Source organism: Monopterus albus, unplaced genomic scaffold (genome assembly GCF_001952655.1).
Source record: "Monopterus albus unplaced genomic scaffold, M_albus_1.0 scaffold96.1, whole genome shotgun sequence".
NCBI lineage: Eukaryota > Metazoa > Chordata > Actinopteri > Synbranchiformes > Synbranchidae > Monopterus > Monopterus albus.
In genome coordinates this window covers 792,633-797,992 of record NW_018127976.1, presented here as the reverse complement: position 1 = coordinate 797,992, position 5,360 = coordinate 792,633, and the positions used below count along the sequence as shown (strand labels likewise).

Below are 5,360 nucleotides of genomic sequence, written 5' to 3'. Positions count from 1 at the left end.
ACACACACACACACACACACACACACACAAATGCACAGAGTTTTAACTTTGTGTTGTACCCAGGAAGAAGAAAACGCTTTAGCCACTAACAGGGAGGTTTGTGTTCTATGTTGGACTAATATTTACAGACACACAGGGTTTGACTGATATCTTGGCTTGACTTGAAATTAAGAGGTCCACACCAGCAGTCAGTAGTGAAACATGCGATATGCTATTAATTGGTATGATTAATTACATATGAAGCACAAAATATATAGATATTATGCAGGTGGTGACAAGAAGGTGTTAAGCTTCATTTTGCAGGTCCCCTATTCTACATGTCCACTGGTTATGTTTCAGCAACATTGAAGCTCAGGCTCAGCACCATCATCAGTATGATCTCTGTCTACAGAGGTGCACTTGAAGTAGTTAGTTTCTTGTTTTGCTAATGGAAGGTGGAGCAATCATGGAGATGATTATTAGAACGCTAACATAACACATTAATTACATTGATCTAAATATACCAGTCAAAAGTTTAAACACACTTTCCCATTAAATTGAATGGGGCACTGGGGGATGTTTACTAAGCTTTTGTGCCTTATTTTTTGGTGCTTAACAGTAAAATTACTTGTATTCATTATTGCTAAGGAGTCGCAGTGGGGTTTTGCAGCAGAGAAAAGTGGTACCACCGAAATTGGCACATATTGTCTCATGCAGCATGTATTTTATCCTGTTCTAAGATACAACATAAAGGAGGAGATAATGGGAATATATACAAATATTCTCAGCACCTGATTTACCACCACTGCGACAGAGGGGACTGCAGCTAAAATTTAACCTCAGGAGAAAGCAGGTGTAAAATTTGATGCCCTGCTTTCGGCGTGGCAGCTGTTAGCCATCTGAGACCTGTCAGAGTTAAGAACACGCTTGAGGAAGAAGTAGGGCCCAGTAATTAATTGAATTTCATTTTCATTGACAATTTTGGCTGCCAGCAGTTATGCAAACAAAATCAAGCTAAAACAATTGTTGTGCCAGACTCAGTTTCACAATAATACTTTTGCTTTGTCGTGTGTTATAAATCCAGTGCTAGCATTTCTTTCTTGCATCGTGAAGTGAAGGAAACATTACTTGAGTTGACCTAAGCTCATTACTGTGCATGCAGTAAAATTCTGCACAAGTAAAAAGTCAGTAACAGTAAGATTTTCCTGCAGTCTGTCATCCACCACCAGCTTGTTAACCATAGCAAGTTTGTATGCTAATAGCTAAGTGTTATGAACAAGCTAAAATGAAAAATATGCATGTAGCTTTACTGTTAAGTGAGAGAGTGTGAGAGAGAGATGTGGCTTTATCATTGTGAGCCCAACGGATGCTTTAGGTCATTGTTAACCTGAAGTAGCAAAGTTTATTTGTTAAATAAATATAGACTAATAAGTAATTTCCCCCAAACTGTCAATCACTAGATTGACAGTCAATTAACTAGATGAAATACTTTGTTTTTCAGTTGAATCATATTTAGACTTCTAGAAGACACTGTTAAAATATTTTTTTAAGTTCAATAAATGCATAATGTTTTCAAAGTCTGGCAGAAGTCAGTCTGAGTGGAGTTCTGAGTTTCTTCTGACTTTCTTCTATGCTGCCTCTTGGTCCACACCAAGGGTGCAGTGTTGGAAAATATTCCATCAAATTGAAATATTGCAGTGCAGCAATATTTTTCACACCCAACGGTAATTTGCAGCAGGTTTAGTAAATATCCTCCATTGTGTCCAAACCTTTGACTGTTCTCTTCCTAAACTAAGTATAACTGAATGAAGATGGTACATTTTTATGACATTCACTTGTCTAATATTACTTCCCTGTTCTCATGTTTTACTGATCTGGAACAGGCAAAATGTAAAAATTATGATAACAAACTGAGCAGCTCACCTGGCCAGTGTACACTGAAACACACTCTTCTGGACTGCATGCAGACCATCTCAATCGAGTACAGTGGGCAGTTGGGATGATCACATCCACTTATAGTTTGATCTGGAAGTATTTGAACAGTGCCACACTCTTTTCTCCTGCACTTTAGTTTTTGCATCAGTCCTGTGACTATTAGGTAGAATGTTGACTTCTGAGAGTGTTTCAGGGTGTATGACATCTATATTTGGTGAACAGTGTGGTATGTATAATCTTGTTAGACATAGTCCTCTAATTTAAAGAATGCATCAAGACAATGATACTAAATGGATGAAGTAGCCAATGAGTCTTTAGGGTTGAATATTAGAAGACCACTCATGAAAATCAGAGCCTTTGCAAACAAGTGTTAGAGTAGTTTTCCAGAGATTTGCCAGAGAAGTATTTCATTTCCCTAAAATTTGGGGATGTGCTGGAGACAGATTTAAAAGGATGGTCAAAATCAAAGCAGCAGAGACTGAGATATCGAGTCCCTAGTATGGGCCAAGTACTGGATCCTAGAGTTCCTACAATGGACCTAGTCATTCACTAGTCCCCCCCCATGTTTGCCAGCTAAACAGCATAGTCTTTGATACTTCCAGGTTTTCATGCCCAAGCCAAGATAACTCTAATGACGACATCATGGTTGATTTGAGACTAGGCAAAACTCCTCCAGAGCTACGGAAGACATAAGAACTGTTTTCACAGATTGAGTACTCATTACAAGTGATCTAAATATGTAGTGCAATGTCTACAGTCATTGCACTTTTGGTGCCCTAAAATTGGGAGCTACGTATTGTATTGATCTGATGTGTTTAATCAACTGGTGTTGCTTTGGTGGACGTCTACTGCTTGTGATTTACCTAGCTAGAAGACACTTAACAGACTCACTACTGGTATTGGTATTTTTCTAATAGAAAATTGTCATTTTAATCTGATTCTGATTCGGATATCTGCAGTGGCTGGAATATTGCCAGTTCAGTGGCCTCCTTATACACGTGGACAGGTTTGAAAAAGTAAAAACTGCTCCAAAACACTAAGAGAACACTTGATCATCACACTATAACACCATGTCAGTTAAACTTCAGGGATATCAGTTTGTCCATTTAGGAAGCACAAATGTCATCAGTGTCAGGGACCAAGCAGTAAGGCAAAAGACACAGCTTTCAAAGTTCTAAATAATAGGCTTTTTATTAACCCACAAGTAACGAAAAATACAAACATTAACATCAGATAAATTGGACCCTAAAAAGAGGTCAACAAAAGATAAGGAAACTCAAAATACAGCAAACTGAACTGTCTGACACCTCAACAAAAACCAACTGACCTAACAAGTGACACACACAGGGGAACATGTATATATTGGCTGGCCAAACCAGTAACACACACAAGGGGTAGACCAAAGACACTACCAAAATAATCAACTAATAAACACTGAACAGACAGTCTGCTCTCAACTAAATATTTCCTTTAAATGTGAAGAAATTAACATAACTTGACAAATAAAGTTCTAACATAAACTACCAACAAATAAACAATAAAATTCTCCCAAACTCCCCCCTTCTTTATATTGGGCACTTGGTGCAGTCCAGGCCTAGTGGGAGGTATTTAAACCTGCTGCTTCCTCAGTCCAATCTTTTGGCTGAACTCTCAGTCCATCCATGGACCAGGAAACACAGCAACTCAAAAGAAAATGTACACATATTAACAATACAAAATTTATCAAACCTGCATGCTCATTGATCAATTGTGTATGTATAATATCAAAAAAATATTTATCTACAACTTAACCTACACACATAACAAAATTACCCTCCCAAGTCCATTGCTGGTGGTGGTTTAGGCCCTCACACGGTGAAGGCCAGGGCTGAGGCCTTCACAATCAGTTTCACCTCCTTTGGTGCAAATGAAAGTAACAACTGGTGGAATGGAGAGGCAAAAGCAAGAGAACCCTCAAAAAGGTAGTGGTTCTGCATGTCGTGGACACAGACAAAGGCCTCCTCCTTATCCTTCCTGACTGATTCTTCTCAGGTTTTGTTGTTTTGCTGGTGTCCTTGTCACTACTGGTAGTATGAGCCAGTACCTGCAGCCCAGTCAGGTTGCATAGGTAGTCCAGTTATGGATGGCACATCCATACATGCAGTCGCAAGAAGGTTTGCTGCATCTCCTAGCACAGTCTCAAGAGCATGGAGGAGATGCCAGGAGACCGGCCATTATACCAGGAGAGTTGGACAGAACTATAGCAGGGCAACAACCCAGCAGCAGGACCGGTATCTGGTCGTTTGTGCAAGGAGGAACAGGAGGAGCACTGCGAGGGCCCTACAACATGACCTCCAGCAGCTAGTGGTGTGCATGTTTCTGACAGAAACACAAACCTACTGGTCTGTTTCTGAGCAAAACTATCAGGGTGGCTGTCACCAGAGAATCCCAGAAGTGGCAGGTCCACCACTGACGCCTCATTCTCTTCGCAAATGAGAGTAGGTTCACACTGAGCGTATGTGAAATAGTCTGAAGATGCCATAATGAATGTTAATGCTGCCTGTAACGTCATTGAGCATGACTGGTTTGGTGGTAGATCAGTGATGGTCTGGGGAGGCGTATCATTGGAGGACACACAGACCTCCATGTCATAGTCAGTGGTACTCTGGCTTCTGTGAGATTCCAGGATGAAATTGTCAGATTGTTCCAGTGCCTGGGCCTCACGTTCTCCTGACCTAAATTCAACTGAGCACCTATGGGACATTATGTATCAGTGCACCCCACGCCACCAAGTACCACCACAGACTGTCCAGGAGCTCACTGATGCCCCGATCCAGGCCTGGGAGGAGATCCCCCAGACACCACCTCCCAGCTCATCAGGAGCATGCCCAGACATTGCCAGGAGTGCATACAGGCACATGGGCACCATACACACGTCTGAGTCACATTATGAGTTGCTGTGATGAAAGTCACCAAACTTGGATGAGCCTGTGATTTGAATTTTTTATTGTGATTTTCAGTGTGATTTTTTTTTTTTTTAAATCCAGTCCTCCATGGGTTGATGATTTGTTTCCAGTGACCATTGTTCTGAACAAATTATACAATGTAAAGTAAAGGTTTTCAACTTGAATAATTTGTTCATCAAGATCTGATGTGTGATTTAACTGTTCCCTTAATTTTTTAACAGTGTAGTATTTTATTGTGTGAACTGATCAGGACAGCGACTTTTGACTTGCAGCATTTACTATAGCCAGCAAAAGTGACCAGATGTTGAAAGACAAAACAGGAATTTAATTAAAATTACAAACTGGGCATGTCTTGGACACTCGGGTGAAGAGAGGGGCGGAGCTGTCAACTGATCACCACCTGGTGGTGAGCTGGATCCGATGGCGGGGGAGGAAGCTGGACAGACTCGGCAGACCCAAACGTATTGTGAGGGTCTGTTGGGAACGTTTAGCAGAATCCCC

The 5,360-nt window shown here is 40.9% G+C and overlaps 1 protein-coding gene across 1 annotated transcript in view; it reads left to right on the top strand.

Annotated features, from left to right (window-relative positions):
* Positions 1 to 5,360, top strand: part of tmem94 (transmembrane protein 94) — a 115,549-nt gene that overhangs the window by 30,053 nt on the left and 80,136 nt on the right.